This window comes from Carica papaya, chromosome 8 (genome assembly GCF_054855325.1).
Source record: "Carica papaya isolate Zhongbai chromosome 8, ASM5485532v1, whole genome shotgun sequence".
Taxonomy (NCBI): domain Eukaryota; kingdom Viridiplantae; phylum Streptophyta; class Magnoliopsida; order Brassicales; family Caricaceae; genus Carica; species Carica papaya.
The window spans coordinates 19,494,638-19,511,895 of record NC_142316.1 but is presented as its reverse complement, the minus strand read 5'-3'; the positions used below and the strand labels follow the sequence as shown (position 1 = coordinate 19,511,895).

The 17,258-nt window shown below is 46.5% G+C and overlaps 9 non-coding genes and 28 pseudogenes across 9 annotated transcripts; all 37 read left to right on the top strand.

Moving 5' to 3' along the window:
- The first annotated feature begins 103 nt into the window (after nucleotides 1-103).
- Nucleotides 104-222, top strand: LOC148249573 (5S ribosomal RNA; annotated as a pseudogene).
- Nucleotides 223-428: 206 nt separating this feature from the next.
- Nucleotides 429-547, top strand: LOC148249572 (5S ribosomal RNA; annotated as a pseudogene).
- Nucleotides 548-753: 206 nt separating this feature from the next.
- LOC148249571 (5S ribosomal RNA) lies at nucleotides 754-871 on the top strand (annotated as a pseudogene).
- Nucleotides 872-1,075: 204 nt separating this feature from the next.
- LOC148249570 (5S ribosomal RNA) lies at nucleotides 1,076-1,194 on the top strand (annotated as a pseudogene).
- A 209-nt stretch (nucleotides 1,195-1,403) lies between these two features.
- LOC148249569 (5S ribosomal RNA) lies at nucleotides 1,404-1,522 on the top strand. The gene has a single exon (XR_015814498.1). It is a non-coding gene; the product is annotated as a 5S ribosomal RNA (ribosomal RNA).
- A 111-nt stretch (nucleotides 1,523-1,633) lies between these two features.
- LOC148249568 (5S ribosomal RNA) lies at nucleotides 1,634-1,752 on the top strand (annotated as a pseudogene).
- Nucleotides 1,753-1,961: 209 nt separating this feature from the next.
- LOC148249567 (5S ribosomal RNA) lies at nucleotides 1,962-2,080 on the top strand. Its single transcript, XR_015815339.1, has one exon. It is a non-coding gene; the product is annotated as a 5S ribosomal RNA (ribosomal RNA).
- A 562-nt stretch (nucleotides 2,081-2,642) lies between these two features.
- LOC148249566 (5S ribosomal RNA) lies at nucleotides 2,643-2,761 on the top strand (annotated as a pseudogene).
- Nucleotides 2,762-3,320: 559 nt separating this feature from the next.
- Nucleotides 3,321-3,439, top strand: LOC148249565 (5S ribosomal RNA; annotated as a pseudogene).
- Nucleotides 3,440-4,000: 561 nt separating this feature from the next.
- Nucleotides 4,001-4,118, top strand: LOC148249564 (5S ribosomal RNA; annotated as a pseudogene).
- A 204-nt stretch (nucleotides 4,119-4,322) lies between these two features.
- On the top strand, nucleotides 4,323-4,441 carry LOC148249563 (5S ribosomal RNA; annotated as a pseudogene).
- A 561-nt stretch (nucleotides 4,442-5,002) lies between these two features.
- On the top strand, nucleotides 5,003-5,121 carry LOC148249562 (5S ribosomal RNA; annotated as a pseudogene).
- A 205-nt stretch (nucleotides 5,122-5,326) lies between these two features.
- Nucleotides 5,327-5,445, top strand: LOC148249561 (5S ribosomal RNA). Its single transcript, XR_015814577.1, has one exon. It is a non-coding gene; the product is annotated as a 5S ribosomal RNA (ribosomal RNA).
- Nucleotides 5,446-6,006: 561 nt separating this feature from the next.
- LOC148249560 (5S ribosomal RNA) lies at nucleotides 6,007-6,124 on the top strand (annotated as a pseudogene).
- A 203-nt stretch (nucleotides 6,125-6,327) lies between these two features.
- LOC148249559 (5S ribosomal RNA) lies at nucleotides 6,328-6,446 on the top strand (annotated as a pseudogene).
- A 209-nt stretch (nucleotides 6,447-6,655) lies between these two features.
- LOC148249558 (5S ribosomal RNA) lies at nucleotides 6,656-6,774 on the top strand. Its single transcript, XR_015815031.1, has one exon. It is a non-coding gene; the product is annotated as a 5S ribosomal RNA (ribosomal RNA).
- A 561-nt stretch (nucleotides 6,775-7,335) lies between these two features.
- LOC148249557 (5S ribosomal RNA) lies at nucleotides 7,336-7,454 on the top strand (annotated as a pseudogene).
- Nucleotides 7,455-7,655: 201 nt separating this feature from the next.
- On the top strand, nucleotides 7,656-7,774 carry LOC148249556 (5S ribosomal RNA; annotated as a pseudogene).
- Nucleotides 7,775-8,332: 558 nt separating this feature from the next.
- LOC148249555 (5S ribosomal RNA) lies at nucleotides 8,333-8,451 on the top strand (annotated as a pseudogene).
- Nucleotides 8,452-8,656: 205 nt separating this feature from the next.
- On the top strand, nucleotides 8,657-8,775 carry LOC148249554 (5S ribosomal RNA; annotated as a pseudogene).
- Nucleotides 8,776-9,332: 557 nt separating this feature from the next.
- LOC148249553 (5S ribosomal RNA) lies at nucleotides 9,333-9,451 on the top strand. The gene has a single exon (XR_015815222.1). It is a non-coding gene; the product is annotated as a 5S ribosomal RNA (ribosomal RNA).
- Nucleotides 9,452-9,656: 205 nt separating this feature from the next.
- Nucleotides 9,657-9,775, top strand: LOC148249552 (5S ribosomal RNA; annotated as a pseudogene).
- Nucleotides 9,776-10,333: 558 nt separating this feature from the next.
- Nucleotides 10,334-10,451, top strand: LOC148249551 (5S ribosomal RNA; annotated as a pseudogene).
- Nucleotides 10,452-10,655: 204 nt separating this feature from the next.
- Nucleotides 10,656-10,774, top strand: LOC148249550 (5S ribosomal RNA; annotated as a pseudogene).
- A 209-nt stretch (nucleotides 10,775-10,983) lies between these two features.
- On the top strand, nucleotides 10,984-11,102 carry LOC148249549 (5S ribosomal RNA; annotated as a pseudogene).
- A 563-nt stretch (nucleotides 11,103-11,665) lies between these two features.
- LOC148249548 (5S ribosomal RNA) lies at nucleotides 11,666-11,784 on the top strand (annotated as a pseudogene).
- A 205-nt stretch (nucleotides 11,785-11,989) lies between these two features.
- On the top strand, nucleotides 11,990-12,108 carry LOC148249547 (5S ribosomal RNA). The gene has a single exon (XR_015814536.1). It is a non-coding gene; the product is annotated as a 5S ribosomal RNA (ribosomal RNA).
- Nucleotides 12,109-12,315: 207 nt separating this feature from the next.
- Nucleotides 12,316-12,434, top strand: LOC148249546 (5S ribosomal RNA). The gene has a single exon (XR_015814535.1). It is a non-coding gene; the product is annotated as a 5S ribosomal RNA (ribosomal RNA).
- Nucleotides 12,435-12,997: 563 nt separating this feature from the next.
- On the top strand, nucleotides 12,998-13,116 carry LOC148249545 (5S ribosomal RNA; annotated as a pseudogene).
- Nucleotides 13,117-13,321: 205 nt separating this feature from the next.
- LOC148249544 (5S ribosomal RNA) lies at nucleotides 13,322-13,440 on the top strand. Its single transcript, XR_015815694.1, has one exon. It is a non-coding gene; the product is annotated as a 5S ribosomal RNA (ribosomal RNA).
- A 561-nt stretch (nucleotides 13,441-14,001) lies between these two features.
- Nucleotides 14,002-14,119, top strand: LOC148249543 (5S ribosomal RNA; annotated as a pseudogene).
- Nucleotides 14,120-14,323: 204 nt separating this feature from the next.
- On the top strand, nucleotides 14,324-14,442 carry LOC148249542 (5S ribosomal RNA; annotated as a pseudogene).
- A 209-nt stretch (nucleotides 14,443-14,651) lies between these two features.
- On the top strand, nucleotides 14,652-14,770 carry LOC148249541 (5S ribosomal RNA). Its single transcript, XR_015815717.1, has one exon. It is a non-coding gene; the product is annotated as a 5S ribosomal RNA (ribosomal RNA).
- A 563-nt stretch (nucleotides 14,771-15,333) lies between these two features.
- Nucleotides 15,334-15,452, top strand: LOC148249540 (5S ribosomal RNA; annotated as a pseudogene).
- A 560-nt stretch (nucleotides 15,453-16,012) lies between these two features.
- LOC148249539 (5S ribosomal RNA) lies at nucleotides 16,013-16,131 on the top strand (annotated as a pseudogene).
- Nucleotides 16,132-16,334: 203 nt separating this feature from the next.
- LOC148249538 (5S ribosomal RNA) lies at nucleotides 16,335-16,453 on the top strand (annotated as a pseudogene).
- A 208-nt stretch (nucleotides 16,454-16,661) lies between these two features.
- Nucleotides 16,662-16,780, top strand: LOC148249537 (5S ribosomal RNA; annotated as a pseudogene).
- Nucleotides 16,781-17,258: the final 478 nt, after the last annotated feature.

Here is a 17,258-nt window from a genome sequence, read left to right as displayed (position 1 = left end):
TTAGAACGAGCACGGAAGGTGCAGTGCGCACGCACAAGGTAACAAATGGCGGGAGGGGGAAGAAAGGGGAAGGAGTTTATGTATTTGCAGTGCGAAGTTGAACGGGTGCGATCATACCACCACTAATGCACCGGATCCCATCAGAACTCCAGAGTTTTGTGTGCTTGGGCGAGAGTAGTACTCGGATAGGTGACCTCCTGGGAAGTCCTCGTGTCGCAACAATTTTTTTTTCAGACGGGTCGTTCGACGTTACGCGCGACTGGAACTAGGGTCCGCTGGTTTATACGCAAATGTGAGTCAAGAAGCAGGGGCATTGTAATCGATATTAGAACGAGAATGAGAGGTGCAGTGTGAATGCACAAGGAAACAATTGACGGGAGGGGGAAGAAAAGAGAAGGAGTGTATTTATTTGCAGCGCAAAATTAAACAGGTGCGATCATACCAGCATTAAAGCCCCGGATCCCATCATAACTCCGCAGTTAAGTGTGCTTGGGCGAGAGTCGTACTTAGATGGGTGACCACTTGGGAAGCCCTCGTGTTGCACCTATTTTTTTTCGGATGGGTTGTTCAAAGTTACGCGCGAATGGAATTATAAACCGCTGGTTCATTTGCAAAGGTGAGTCACGGTGCCGGGGCATATTACTTGATATTAGAACGAGTACGGGAGGTGCAGTGCGCACGAACAAGGAAACAAATGACGGGAAGAGGAAGAAAAGAGAAGGAGTGTATGTATTTGAAGCGCAAAATTAAACAAGTGGCATCATACCAGCACTAATGCATCGGATCCCATCAGAACTCCGCAGTTTAGTGTGCTTGGGCGAGAGTAGTACTCGGATGGGTGACCTCTTGGGAAGTCCTCGTATCGCAACAATTTTTTTTCAGATGGGTCATTCGATGTTACGCGCGACTGGATCGAGGGTCCACTGGTTTATACGCAAATGTGAGTCAAGAATTAGGGGCATTTTAATCGATATTAGAACGAGAAGGAGAGGTGCAGTGTGAACGCACAAGGAAACAAATGATGGGAGGGGGGGAGGGAAGAAGGAGTGTATGTATTTTCAGCACAAAATTAAACAGGTGCGGTCACACCAGCACAAATGCACCGGATCCCATCAGAACTCCGCAGTTAAGTGTGCTTTGGTGAAACTAGTACAATGATGGGTTACCTCCTGGGAAGTTCTCGTGTTGCACCCATTTTCTTTTTTTTAGATGTGCCGTTCGACGTTACGCGCGACTTTAATTATGGTCCGCAGAATTATTCGCAAATGTGGATCACGACGCAGTGGCATTTTACTTGATATTTGAACGAGAACGAGAGGTGCAGTGCGCACGCACAAGGAAACAAATGATGGGAGGGGGAAGAAAGGAGAAGGAGTTTATTTATTTGCAGCACAAAATTAAACAGTTGCGATCATACCAGCACTAATGCACCGGATCCCATCAGAACTCCGCAGTTAAGTGTGCTTGGGCGAGAGTAGTACTCGGATGGGTGACCTCTTGGGAAGTTCTTGTGTCGCATCAGTTTTTTTTCAGACGGGTCGAGAATGAGAGGTGAAGTGTGAACGCACAAGGAAACAAATGACGGGAGGGGGAAGAAAGGAGGAGTGTTTGTATTTGCGGCGCGAAATTAAAGAGGTGCGATCTTACCAGCACTAAAGCCCCGGATCCCATCAGAACTCCGCAGTTAAGTGTGCTTGGGCGAGAGTAGTACAATGATGGGTTACCTCGTGGGAAGTTCTCGTGTTGCACCCATTTTCTTTTTTTCAGATGTGCCGTACGACGTTACGCGCTACTTTTATTATGGTCCGCAGATTTATTCGCAAATGTGAGTCACAGTGTCGTGGCATTTTACTTGATATTTGAACGAGAACAAGAGGTGCAGTGTGCACGCACAATGAAACAAATGACAGGAGGGGGAAGAAAGGAGAAGGAGTTTATGTATTTGCAGCGCAAAATTAAACAGGTGCGATCATACCAGCACTAATGCACCGGATCCCATCAGAACTCCGCAGTTAAGTGTTCATGGGCGAGAGTAGTACTCGGATGGGTGACCTCTTGGGAAGTCCTCGTGTCGCACTAATTTTTTTTTCAGACGGGTTGTTCGACGTTACGCGCGACTGGAACTAGGGTCCACTGGTTTATACGCAAATGTGAGTCAAGAAGCAGGGGCATTTTAATCGATATTAGAACGAGAAGGAGAGATGCAGAGTGCACGCACAAGGAAACAAATGACGGGAGGGGGGATGGAGGGAGAAAACGTGTATGTATTTGCTGCGCAGAATGAAACATGAGCAATCATACCAGCACCAATGCAACGGATTCTATCAGAACTCTGCAAGTTATGGGTGCTTGGGCGAGAGTAGCACTAGGATGGGTGACCTCATGCGAAGTCTTTATATTTCACCCATTTTCTTTGGAAGTCCTCGTGTTCCACCCATTTTTTTGCAGATGATTCTTTCGACGATACGCGCGACTTGAATTATGGTCCTCAGGTTTATTCGCAAATGTGAGTCACGGCACCCTAGCATTTTACTTTATATTAGAAGGAGCACGGGAGGTGTAGTGCGCACGCACAAGGAAACAAATGACGGGAGGGGAAAGAAAGGAGAAGGAGTTTATGTATTTGCAGTGCGGAATTAAACGGGTGCGATCATACCAGCACTAATGCACCGGATCCCATCAGAACTCCGCAGTTAAGTGTGCTTTGGCGAGAGTAGTACTCGGATTGGTGATCTCCTAGGAAGTCCTCGTGTCGCAAATATTTTTTTTCAGACGGGTCGTTCGACGTTACGCGTGACTGGAACTAGGGTCCGCTGGTTTATACGCAAATGTGAGTCAAGAAGCAGGGGCATTTTAATCGATATTAGAACGAGAAGGAGAGGTGCAGTGTGAACACACAAGGAAACAATTGATGGGAGGGGGAAGGAAGGAGAAGGAGTGTATGTATTTTCAGCAAGAAATGAAACAGGTGCGATCATACCAGCACTAATGCAACGGATTCTTTCAGAACTCCGTAGGTAAGGGTGCTTGGGCGAGAGTAGTACTAGCATGGGTTACCTCCTGCGAAGTTCTTATATTTCACCCATTTTCTTGTGAAGTCCTCGTGTTGCACCCATTTTTTTGCAGATGATTCTTTCGACGTTACGCGCGACTTGAATTATTGTCCTCAGGTTTATTCGCAAATGTGAGTCACGGCGCCGTGGTATTTTACTTGATATTAGAACGAGTACGGGAGGTGCATTGCGCACGCACAAGGAAACAAATGACGGGAGGAGGAAGAAAAGAGAAGGAGTGTATGTATTTGAAGCGCAAAATTAAACAAGTGGCATCATACCAGCGCTAATGCACTGGATCTCATTAGAACTCTGTAGTTAAGTGTGCTTGGGCGAGATTAGTACTCGAATGGGTGACCTCCTGGGAAGTCCTCGTGTCGCACCAATTTTTTTGCAGACGGGTCGTTCGACGTTAGGCGCGTCTGGAACTAGGGTCCGCTGGTTTATACGCAAATGTGAGTCAATAAGCAGGGGCATTTTAATCGATATTAGAACGAGAATGAGAGGTGCAGCGTGAACGCACAAGGAAACAAATGACGGGAGGGGGGATGGGAGGAGAAAGAGTGTATGTATTTGCAGTGCAGAATGAAACATGATGGATCATATCAGCACTAATGCAACGGATTCTATCAGAACTCCGCAGTTAAGGGTGCTTGGGCGAGAAAAGTACTCGGATGGGTGACTTCCTGTGAAGTCCTTATATTTCACCCATTTTCTTGGGAGGTCCTCGTGTTGCACCCATCTTTTTGCAGATGATTCTTTCGACGTTACGCGCGACTTGATTTATGGTCCGCAGGTTTATTCGCAAATGTGAGTCACGGCGCCGTGGCATTTTACTTGATATTAGAACGAGTACGGGAGGTGCAGTGCGCACGCACAAGGAAACAAATGACGGGAGGAGGAAGAAAAAATTAGGAGTGTATGTATTTGAAGCGCAAAATTAAACAAGTGGCATCATACCAGCACTAATGCACTGGATCCCATCAGAACTCTGCAGTTAAGTGTGTTTGGGCGAGAGTAGTACTCGAATGGGTGACCTCTTGAGAAGTCCTCGTATCGCAACAATATTTTTTCAGATAGGTCGTTCGACATTACGTGCGACTGGAACTATGGTCCGCTGGTTTATACGCAAATGTGAGTCAAGAATCATGGGTATTTTAATCGATATTAGAACGAGAATGAGAGGTGCAATGTGAACGCAAAAGGAAACAAATGATGGGAGGGAGGGAGGGAAGAAGGAGTGTATGTATTTTCAGCACGAAATTAAACAGGTGCGGTCACACAAGCACAAATGCACCGGATCCCATCAGAACTCCGCAGTTAAGTGTGCTTTGGCGAAAGTAGTACAATGATGGGTTACCTCCTGGGAAGTTCTCGTGTTGCACCCATTTTTTTTTTCAGATGTGCCGTTCGACGTTACGCGCGACTTTAATTATGGTCTGCATATTTATTCGCAAATGTGAGTCACGGCGCCGTGGCATTTTACTTGATATTTGAACGAGAACGAGAGGTGCAGTGCGCACGCACAAGGAAACAAATGACGGGAGGGGGAAGAAAGGAGAAGGAGTGTATGTATTTACAGCCGAAAATGAAACAAGTGCGATCATACCAGCACTAATGCAACGGATTCTATCAGAACTCCGTGGGTAAAAGTGCTTGGGCGAGAGTAGTACTAGCATGGGGTACCTCCTGCGAAGTCCTTATATTTCACCAATTTTCTTGTGAACTCCTCGTGTTGCACCCATTTTTTTGCAGATGATTCTTTCGACGTTACGCGCGACTTGTATTATGGTCCTCAGGTTTATTCGCAAATGTGAGTCACGGCGCTGTAGAATTTTACTAGATATTAGAACGAGAACGGGAGGTGCAGTGCGCACGCACAAGGAAACAAATGACGGGAGGGGGAAGAAAGGGGAATGAGTTTATGTATTTGCAGCGCAAAATTAAAAATGTGCGATCATACCAGCACTAATGCACCGGATCCCATCAGAACTCCACAGTGAAGTGTGCTTGAGCGAGATTAGTACTCGGATGGGTGACCTCCGGGGAAGTCCTCGTGTCGCACCAATTTTTTTTCAGACGGGTCGTTCGACGTTACGATCGTCTGGAACTAGGGTCCGCTGGTTTATACGCAAATGTGAGTCAAGAAGCAGGGGCATTTTAATCGATATTAGAACGAGAATGAGAGGTGAAGTGTGAACGCACAAGGAAACAAATGACGGGAGGTGGAAGAAAGGATAAGGAGTGTATGTATTTGCAGCGCGAACTTAAACAGGTGCGATCATACCAGCACTAAAGCTCCGGATCCCATCAGAACTCCGTAGTTAAGTGTGCTTGGGCGAGGGTAGTACTCGGATGGGTGACGACTTGGGAAGCCCTCGTGTTGCACCTATTTTTTTTCGGATGGGTTGTTCGACGTTACGCGCGAATGGAATTATAAACTGCTGGTTCATTTGTAAAGGTGAGTCACGGTGCCGGAGCATATTACTTGATATTAGAACGAGAAAGAGAGATGCAGAGTGCACGCACAAGGAAACAAATGACGGGAGGGGGGATGAAAGGAGAAAGAGTGTATGTATTTGCAGTGCAGAATGAAACATGAGGGATCATACCAGCACTAATGCAACAGATTCTATCAGAACTCCGCAGTTAAGGGTGCTTGGGCGAGAAAAGTACTCGGATGGGTGACCTCCTGCGAAGTCCTTATATTTCACCCATTTTCTTGGGAGGTCCTCGTGTTGCACCCATCTTTTTGCAGATAATTCTTTCGACGTTACGCGCGACTTGATTTATGGTCCGCAGGTTTATTCGCAAATTTGAGTCACGGCGCCGTGGCATTTTACTTGATATTAGAACGAGTACGGGAGGTGCAGTGCGCACGCACAAGGAAACAAATTACGGGATGAGGAAGAAAAGAGAATGAGTGTATATATTTGTAGCGCAAAATTAAACAAGTGGCATCATACTAACACTACTACACTGGATCCCATTAGAACTCTGCAGTTAAGTGTGCTTGGGCGAGAATAGTACTCTGATGGGTGACCTCTTGGGAAGTTCTCGTATCGCAACAATTTTTTTTCAGATGGGTCGTTCGACGTTACGCGCGACTGGAACTTTGGTTTGCTGGTTTATACGCAAATGTGAGTCAAGAATCGGGGGCATTTTAATCGATATAAGAACGAGAATGAGAGGTGCAGTGTGAACGGACAAGGAAACGAATGATGGGAGGGGGGAGGGAAGAAGGAGTGTATGTATTTTCAGCACAAAATTAAACAGGTGCGGTCACACCAGCACAAATGCACCGGATCCCATCAGAACTCCGTAGTTAAGTGTGGTTTGGCGAAAGTAGTACAATGATGGGTTACCTCCTGGGAAGTTCACGTAATGCACCCATTTTCTTTTTTTCAGATGTGCCGTTTGACGTTACGCGCGACTTTAATTATGGTCCGCATATTTATTCACAAATGTGAGTCACGACGCCGTGGCATTTTACTTGATATTTGAACGAGAACGAGAGCTGCAGTGCGCACGCACAAGGAAACAAATTACGGGAGGGGGAAAAAAGGAGAAGGAGTTTATGTATTTGCAGCGCAAAATTAAACAGGTGTGATCATACCAGCACTAATGCACCGGATCCCATTAGAACTCCGCAGTTAAGTGTGCTTGGGCGAGAGTTGTACTCGGATGGGTGACCTCCTGGGAAGTTCTCGTGTCGCATTAATTTTTTTTTCAGACGGGTCGTTCGACGTTACGCGCGACTGGAACTAGGGTCCACTGGTTTATACGCAAATGTGAGTCAAGAAGCAGGGGCATTTTAATCGATATTAGAACGAGAAGGAGAGATGTAGAGTGCACGCACAAGGAAACAAATGATGGAGGGGGGATGGAGGGAGAAAAAGTGTATGTATTTGCAGCGCAGAATGAAACATGAGCAATCATACCAGCACCAACGCAACGGATTCAATCAGAACTCCGCAAGTTAAGGGTGCTTGGGCGAGAGTAGCACTAGGATGGGTGACCTTCTGCGAAGTCCTTATATTTCACCCATTTTCTTAGGAAGTCCTCGTGTTGCACCCATTTTTTTGCAAATGATTCTTTCGACGATACGCGTGACTTGAATTATGGTCCTCAGGTTTATTCGCAAATGTGAGTCACGGCACCGTAGCATTTTACTTGATATTAGAACGAGCACGGTAGGTGTTGTGCGCACGCACAAGGAAACAAATGACGACAGGGGGAAGAAAGGAGAAGGAGTTTATGTATTTGCAGCGCGCAATTAAACAAGTGCGATCATACCAGCACTAATGCACCGGATCCCATCAGAACTCCGCAGTTAAGTGTGCTTGTGCGAGAGTAGTACTCGGATGGGTGACCTCCTAGCAAGTCCTCGTATCGCACCAATTTTTTTCAGACGGGTCGTTCGACGCTACGCGCGACTGGAACTAGGGTCCGCTGGTTTATACGAAAATGTGAGTCAAGAAGCAGGGGCATTTTAATCGATATTAGAACGAGAATGAGAGGTGAAGTGTGAACGCACACGGAAACAAATGACGGGAGGGGGAAGAAAGGAGGAGTGTATGTATTTGCAGCGCGAAATTAAACAGGTGCAATCATACCAGCACTAATGCACCGGATCCCATCAGAACTCCGCAGTTATGTGTGCTTGTGCGAGAGTAGTACTCGGATGGGTGACCTCCTGGGAAGTCCTCGTATCGCACTAATTTTTTTCAGACAGGTCTTTAGACGCTACGCGCGACTGGAACTAGGGTCCGCTGGTTTATACGCAAATGTGAGTCAGGAAGCAGGGGCATTTTAATCGATATTAGAACGAGAATGAGAAGTGCAGTGTGAACGCACAAGGAAACAATTGATGGGAGGGGGAGGGAAGGAGAAGGAGTGTATGTATTTTCAGCAAGGAATGAAACAGGTGCGATCATACAAGCAATAATACAACGGATTCTATCAGAACTCCGTAGGTAAGGGTGCTTGGGCGAGAGTAGTACTAGCATGGGTTACCTCCTGCGAAGTCCTTATATTTCACCCATTTTCTTGTGAAGTCCTCGTATTGCACCCATTGTTTTGCAGATAATTCCTTCGACGTTACGCGCGACTTGAATTATGGTCCTCAGGTTTATTCGCAAATGTGAGTCACGGCGCTGTAGCATTTTACTTGATATTAGAACGAGAACAGGAGGTGCAGTGCGCACGCACAAGGAAAAAAATGACGGGAGTGGGAAGAAGGGAGAATGAGTTTATGTATTTGCAGCACAAAATTAAACAGGTGCGATCATACCAGCACTAATGCACCGGATCCCATCAGGACTCCGCAGGGAAGTGTGCTTAGGCGAGATTAGTTCTCGGATGGGTGACCTCCTGGGAAGTCCTCGTGTCGCACCAATTTTTTTTCAGACGGGTCGTTCGACGTTACGCGCGTCTAGAAGTAGGGTCCGCTAGTTTATACGCAAATGTTAGTCAAGAAGCAGGGGTATTTTAATGGATATTAGAACGAGAATGAGAGGTGAAGTGTGAACGCACAAGGAAACAAATGACGGGAGGGGGAAGAAAGGAGAAGGAATGTATGTATTTGCAGCGCGAAATTAAACAGGTGCAATCATACCAGCACTAATGCACCGGATCCCGTCAGAACTCCGCAGTTATGTGTGCTTGTGCGAGAGTAGTACTCGGATGGGTGACCTCCTGGGAAGTCCTCGTATCGCACTAATTTTTTTCAGACAGGACGTTCGACGCTACGCGCGACTGGAACTAGGGTCCGCTGGTTTATACGCAAATGTGAGTCAAGAAGCTGGGGCATTTTAATCGATATTAGAACGAGAAGGACAAGTGCAGTGTGAACGCACAAGGAAACAATTGATGGGAGGGGGAGGGAAGGAGAAGGAGTGTATGTATTTTCAGCAAGGAATCAAACAGGTGCGATCATACCAGCAATAATGCAACGGATTCTATCAGAACTCCGTAGGTAAGGGTGCTTGGGCGAGAGTAGTACTAGCATGGGTTACCTCCTGCAAAGTCCTTATATTTCACCCATTTTCTTGTGAAGTCCTCGTGTTGCACCCATTTTTTTGCAGATGATTCTTCGACGATACACGCGACTTGAATTATGGTCCTCAGGTTTATTCGCAAATGTGTGTCACGGCGCTGTAGTATTTTACTTGATATTAGAACGAGAACGGGAGGTGCAGTGCGCACGCACAAAGAAAAAAATGACGGGAGGGGGAAGAAAGGAGAATGAGATTTTGTATTTGCAGCGCACAATTAAACAGGTGCGATCATACCAGCACTAATGCACCGGATCCCATCAGAACTCCGCAGTGAAGTGTGCTTGGGCGAGATTAGTACTCGGATGGGTGACCTCCTAGGAAGTCCTCGTGTCGCACTAATTTTTTTTCAGACGGGTCGTTCGACGTTACGCGCGTCTGGAACTAGGGTCCGCTGGTTTATACGCAAATGTGAGTCAAGAAGCAGGGGTATTTTAATCGATATTAGAACGAGAATGAGAGGTGAAGTGTGAACGCACAAGGAAACAAATGACGGGAGGGGGAAGAAAGGAGAAAGAGTGTATGTATTTGCAGCGCGAAATTAAATAGGTGCGATCATACCAGCACTAAAGCTCCGGATCCCATCAGAGCTCCGTAGTTAAGTGTGCTTGGGCGAGAGTAGTACTCGGATGGGTGACCACTTGGGAAGCCCTCGTGTTGAACCTATTTTTTTTCGAATTGGTTGTTCGACGTTACGCGCGAATGGAATTATAAACCGCTGGTTCATTTGCAAAGGTGAGTCACGGTGCCGGGGCATATTACTTGATATTAGAACGAGAAAGAGAGATGCAGAGTGGACGCACAAGGAAACAAATGACGGGAGGGGGGATGGAAGGAGAAAGAGTGTATGTATTTGCAGTGCAGAATGAAACATGAGGGATCATACCAGCACTAATGCAACGGATTCTATCAGAACTCCGCAGTTAAGGGTGCTTGGGCGAGAAAAGTACTCGGATGGGTGACCTCCTGCGAAGTCCTTATATTTCACCCATTTTCTTGGGAGGTCCTCGTGTTGCACCCATCTTTTTGCAGATGATTCTTTCGACGTTACGCGCGACTTGATTTATGGTCCGCAGGTTTATTCACAAGTTTGAGTCACGGCGCCGTGGCATTTTACTTGATATTAGAACGAGTACGGGAGGTGCAGTGCGCACGCACAAGGAAACAAATGACGGGAGGATGAAGAAAACAGGAGTGTATGTATTTGAAGCGCAAAATTAAACAAGTGGCATCATATCAGCACTAATGCACTGGATCCCATCAGAACTCTGCAGTTAAGTGTGCTTGGGCGAGAGTAGTACTCGGATGGGTGACCTCTTGGGAAGTCCTCGTATCGCAACAATTTTTTTTCAGATGGGTTGTTCGACGTTACGCGCGACTGGAACTATGGTCTGCTGGTTTATACGCAAATGTGAGTCAAAAATCAGGGGCATTTTTATCGATATTAGAAGGAGAAGGAGAGGTGCAGTGTGAACGCACAAGGAAATAAATGATGGGAGGGGGGGAGGGAAGAAGGAGTGTATGTATTTTCAACATGAAATTAAACAGGTGCGGTCACACCAGCACAAATGCACCGGATCCCATCAGAACTCCGAAGTTAAGTGTGCTTTGGCGAAAGTAGTACAATGATGGGTTACCTCCTAGGAAGTTCTCGTATTGCACCCATTTTCTTTTTTTCAGATGTGCCGTTCGACGTTACGCGCGACTTTAATTATGGTCCGCAGATTTATTCGAAAATGTGAGTCACGGCGCCATGGCATTTTACTTGATATTTGAACGAGAACGAGAGGTGCAGTGCGCACGCACAAGGAAACTAATGACGGGAGGGGGAAGAAAGGAGAAGGAGTTTATGTATTTGCAGTACGAAATTAAACTAGTGCGATCATACCAGCACTAATGCAACAGATCCCATCAGAACTCCGCAGATAAGTGTGCTTGGGCGAGAGTAGTACTCGGATGGGTGACCTCATGGGAAGTCCTCGTGTCGCACTGATTTTTTTTTTCAGACTAGTTGTTCGACGTTACGCACGACTGGAACTAGGGTCCACTGTTTTATACGCAAATGTGAGTAAAGAAGTAGGGGCATTTTAATGGATATTAGAACGAGAAGGAGAGATGCAGAGTGCACGCACAAGGAAACAAATGATGGGAGGGGGGATGGAGGGAGAAAAAGTGTATGTATTTGCAGCGCAGAATGAAACATGAGCAATCATACCAGCACCAATGCAACGGATTCTATCAGAACTCCGCAAGTTAGGGGTGCTTGGGCGAGAGTAGCACTAGGATGGGTGACCTCCTGCGAAGTCCTTATATTTCACCCATTTTCTTAGGAAGTCCGCGTGTTGTAAGCATTTTTTTGCAGATGATTCTTTCGACGTTACGCGCGACTTGAATTATGGTCCTCAGGTTTATTCGCAAATGTGAGTCACGGCAACGTAGCATTTTACTTGATATTAGAACGAGCACGGGAGGTGCAGTGCGCACGCACAAGGAAACAAATGGCGGGAGGGGGAAGAAAGGAGAATGAGTTTATGTATTTGCAGCGCGAAATCAAACAGGTGCGATCATAACAGCACTAATGCACCGGATCCCATCAGAACTCCGCAGTTAACTGTGCTTGGGCGAGATTAGTACTCGGATGGGTGACCTCCTAGGAAGTCCTCGTGTCGCACCAATTTTTTTTCAGACGAGTCATTCGACATTACGCGCATTTGGAAATAGGGTCCGCTGGTTTATACGCAAATGTGAGTCAAGAAGCAGGGGCATTTTAATCGATATTAGAACGAGAATGAGAGGTGAAGTGTGAACGCACAAGGAAACAAATGACGGGAGGTGGAAGAAAGGATAAGGAGTGTATGTATTTCCAGCGCGAACTTAAACAGGTGCGATCATACCAGCACTAAAGCTCCGGATCCCATCAGAACTCCGCAGTTAAGTGTGCTTGGGCGAGGGTAGTACTCGGATGGGTGACGACTTGGGAAGCCCTCGTGTTGCACCTATTTTTTTTCGGATGGGTTGTTCGACGTTACGCGCGAATGAAATTATAAACTGCTGGTTCATTTGTAAAGGTGAGTCACGGTGCCGGAGCATATTACTTGATATTAGAACGAGAAAGAGAGATGCAGAGTGCACGTACAAGGAAACAAATGACGGGAGGGGGGATGGAAAGGAGAAGGAGTTTATGTATTTGCAGCGCGAAATTAAACTAGTGCGATCATACCAGCACTAATGCACCGGATCCCATCAGAACTCCGCAGATAAGTGTGCTTGGGCGAGAGTAGTACTCGGATGGGTGACCTCCTGGGAAGTCCTCGTGTCGCACTAATTTTTTTTTTCAGACGGGTCGTTCGACGTTACGCGCGACTGGAACTAGGGTCCACTGGTTTATGCGCAAATGTGAGTCAAGAAGTAGGGGCATTTTAATCGATATTAGAACGAGAAGGAGAGATGCAGAGTGCACGCACAAGGAAACAAATGACGGGAGAGGTGATGGAGGGAGAAAAAGTGTATGTATTTGCAGCGCAGAATGAAACATGAGCAATCATACCAGCACCAATGCAACGAATTTTATCAGAACTCCGCAAGTTAGGGGTGCTTGGGCGAGAGTAGCACTAGGATGGGTGACCTCATGCGGAGTCATTAAATTTCACCCATTTTCTTAGGAAATCCTCGTGTTGCACCCATTTTTTTGCAGATGATTCTTTCGACGATACGCGCGACTTGAATTATGGTCCTCAGGTTTATTCGCAAATGTGAGTCACGGCACCTTAGCATTTTACTTGAAATTAGAACGAGCACGGGAGGTGCAGTGCGTACGCACAAGGAAACAAATGGTGGGAGGGGGAAGAAAGGAGAATGAGTTTATCTATTTGCAGCGCGAAATTAAACAGGCGCGATCATAACAGCACTAATGCACTAGATCCCATCAGAACTCCGCAGTTAAGTGTGCTTGGGCGACATTAGTACTCGGATGGGTGACCTCCTAAGAAGTCCTCGTGTCGCACCAATTTTTTTTCAGACGGGTCGTTGGACGTTACGCGCGTCTGGAACTAGGGTCCGCTGGTTTATACGCAAATGTGAGTTAAGAAGCAAGGGCATTTTAATCGATATTACAGCGAGAATGAGAGGTGAAGTGCGAACGCACAAGGAAACAAATGACGGAAGGGGGAAGAAAGGATAAGGAGTTTATGTATTTGCAGCGCGGAATTAAACGGGTGCGATCATACCAGCACTAAAGCTCCGGATCCCATCAGAACTCCGCAGTTAAGTGTGCTTGGGCGAGGGTAGTACTCGAATGGGTGACCACCTGGGAAGCCCTCGTGTTGCACCTATTTTTTTTCAGATGGGTTGTTCGACGTTACGCGAGAATGGAATTATAATCTGCTGGTTCATTTGCAAAGGTGAGTCATGGTGCCGGGGCATATTACTTGATATTAGAATGAGAAAGAAAGATGCAGAGTGCACGCACAAGGAAACAAATGACGGGAGGGGGGATGGAAGGAGAAAGAGTGTATGTATTTGCAGTGCAGAATGAAACATGAGGGATCATACCAGCACTAATGCAACGGATTCTATCAGAACTCCGCAGTTAAGGGTGCTTGGGCGAGAAAAGTACTCGGATCGGTGACCTCCTGCGAAGTCCTTATATTTCACCCATTTTCTTGGGAGGTCCTCGTGTTGCACCCATCTTTTTGCAGATGATTCTTTCGACGTTACGCGCGACTTGATTTATGGTTCGCAGGTTTATTTGCAAATTTGAGTCACGGCACCGTGGCATTTTACTTGATATTATAACGAGTAGGGGAGGTGCAGTGCGCACGCACAAGGAAACAAATGACGGGAGGAGAAAGAAAAGAGAAGGAGTGTATATATTTGAAGCGCAAAATTAAACAAGTGGCATCATACCAGCACTAATGCACTGGATCCCATCAGAACTCTGCAGTTAACTGTGCTTGGGCGAGAGTAGTACTCGGATGGGTGACCTCTTGGGAAGTCCTCGTATCGCAACAATTTTTTTTCAGATGGGTCGTTCGACGTTACGCGCGACTGGAACTATAGTCCACTAGTTTATACGCAAATGTGAGTCAAAAATCAGGGGCATTTTTATCGATATTAGAACGAGAAGGAGAGGTGCAGTGTGAACGCACAAGAAAACAAATGATGGGAGGGGGGGAGGGAAGAAGGAGTGTATGTATTTTCAGCACGAAATTAAACAGGTGCGGTCACACCAGCACAAATGCACCGGATCCCATCAGAACTCCGAAGTTAAGTGTGCTTTGGTGAAAGTAGTACAATGATGGGTTACCTCCTGGGAAGTTCCCGTGTTGCACCCATTTTCTTTTTTTCAAATGTGCCGTTCGACGTTACGCGCGACTTTAATTATGGTCCGTAGATTTATTCGCAAATGTGAGTCATGGCACCGTGGCATTTTAGTTGATATTTGAACGAGAACAAGAGGTGCAGTACGCACGAACAAGGAAACAAATAACGGGAGGGGGAAGAAAGGAGAAGGAGTTTATGTATTTGCAGTGCGAAATTAAACTGGTGCGATCATACCAGCACTAATGCACCGGATCCCATCAGAACTCCGCAGATAAGTGTGCTTGGGCGAGAGTAGTACTCAGATGGGTGACCTCCTGGGAAGTCCTCGTGTCGCACTAATTTTTTTTTTCAGACGGGTCGTTCGACGTTACGCGCGACTGGAACTAGGGTCCACTGGTTTATACGCAAATGTGAGTCAAGAAGCAGGGGCATTTTAATCGATATTAAAACGAGAAGGAGAGATGCAGAGTGCACGCACAAGGAAACAAATGACGAGAGCGGTGATGGAGGGAGAAAAAGTGTATGTATTTGCAGCGCAGAATTAAACATGAGCAATCATACCAGCACCAATGCAACGGATTCTATCAGAACTCTGCAAGTTAGGGGTGCTTGGGCGAGAGTAGCACTAGGATGGGTGACCTCCTGCGAAGTCCTTATATTTCACCCATTTTCTTAGGAAGTCCTCGTGTTGCACCCATTTTTTTGCAGATGATTCTTTTGACGATACGCGCAACTTGAATTATGGTCCTCAGGGTTATTCGTAAATGTGAGTCACGGCACCGTAGCATTTTACTTGATATTAGAACGAGCACAGGAGGTGCAGTGCGCACGCACAAGGAAACAAATGGCGGGAGGGGTAAGAAAGGAGAATGAGTTTATGTATTTGCAGCGCGAAATTAAACAGGTGCGATCATAACAGCACTAATGCACCGGATCCCATCAGAACTCCGCAGTTAAGTGTGCTTGGGCGAGATTAGTACTCGGATGGGTGAGCTCCTGGGAAGCCCTCGTGTTGCACCTATTTTATTTCGGATGGGTTGTTCGACGTTACGCGCGAATGGAGTTATAAACTGCTGGTTCATTTTCAAAGGTGAGTCACGGTGCCGGGGCATATTACTTGATATTAGAACGAGAAAGAGAGATGCAGAGTGCACGCACAAGGAAACAAATGACGGGAGGGGGGATGGGAGGAGAAAGAGTGTATGTATTTGCAGTGCAGAATGAAACATGAGGGATCATACCAGCACTAATACAACGGATTCTATCAGAACTCTACAGTTAAGGGTGCTTGGGCAAGTAAAGTACTCGGATGGGTGACCTCCTGCGAAGTCCTTATATTTCACCCATTTTCTTGGGAGGTCCTCGTGTTGCACCCATCTTTTTGCAGATGATTCTTTCGACGTTATGCGCGACTTGATTTATGGTCTGCAGGTTTATTCGCAAATGTGAGTCATGGCGCCGTGGCATTTTACTTGATATTAGATCGAGCACGGGAGGTGCAGTGCGCACGCACAAGGAAACAAATGACGGGAGGGGGAAGAAAGGAGAAGGAGTTTATTTATTTGCAGTGCGGAATTAAACGAGTGCGATCATACCAGCACTAATGCACTGGATCCCATCAGAACTCTGCAGTTAAGTTTGCTTGGGCGAGAATAGTACTCGGATGGGTGACCACCTGGGAAGTCCTCGTGTCGCACCAATTTTTTTTCAGACGGGTCGTTCGAAGTTACGCGCGACTGGAACTATGGTCCGCTGGTTTATACGCAAATGTGAGTCAAGAATCAGGGGCATTTTAATCGATATTAGAACGAGAATGAGAGGTGCAATGTGAACGCACAAGGAAACAAATGATGGGAGGGGGGAGGGAAGAAATAGTGTACGTATTTTCAGCACGAAATTAAACAGGTTCGGTCACACCAGCACAAATGCACCGGATCCCATCAGAACTCCGCAGTTAAGTGTGCTTTGGCGAAAGTAGTACAATGATGGGTTACCTCCTGGGAAGTTCTCGTGTTGCACCCATTTTTTTTTTTCAGATGTGCCGTTCGACGTTACGCGCGACTTTAATTATGGTCCGTAAATTTATTCGCAAATGTGAGTCACGGCGCCCTGACATTTTACTTGATATTTGAACGAGAACGAGAGGTGCAGTGTGCACGCACAAGGAAACAAATGACGGGAGGGGGAAGAAAGGAGAAGGAGTTTATGTATATGCATCGCAGAATTAAACGGTTGCGATCATACCAGCACTAATGCACCAGATTCCATCAGAACTCCGCAGTCAAGTGTGCTTGGGCGAGAGTAGAACTCGGATGGGTGACTTCCTGGGAAGTCCTCGTGTCGCACAAATTTTTTTCCAGACGGTTCGTTCGACGTTACGCGCGACTGGAACTGGGATCCGCTGGTTTATACGCAAATGTGAGTCAAGAAGTAGGGGCATTTTAATCGATATTAGAATGAGAAGGAGAGATGCAGAGTGCACGCACAAGGAAACAAATGACGGGAGGGGGGATGGAGGGAGAAAAAGTTTATGTATTTGCAACGCAGAATGAACCATGAGAAATCATACCAGCACCAATGAAACGGATTCTATCAGAACTCCTCAAGTTAAGGGTGCTTGGGCGAGAGTAGCACTAGAATGGGTGACCTCCTGCGAAGTCCTTATATTTCACCCATTTTCTTAGGAAGTCCTCGTGTTGCACCCATTTTTTTACAGATGATTCTTTCGACGATACGCGCGACTTGAATAATGGTCCTCAGGTTTATTCGCAAATGTGAGTCACGGCACCGTAGGATTTTACTTGATATTAGAACTAGCCCGGGAGGT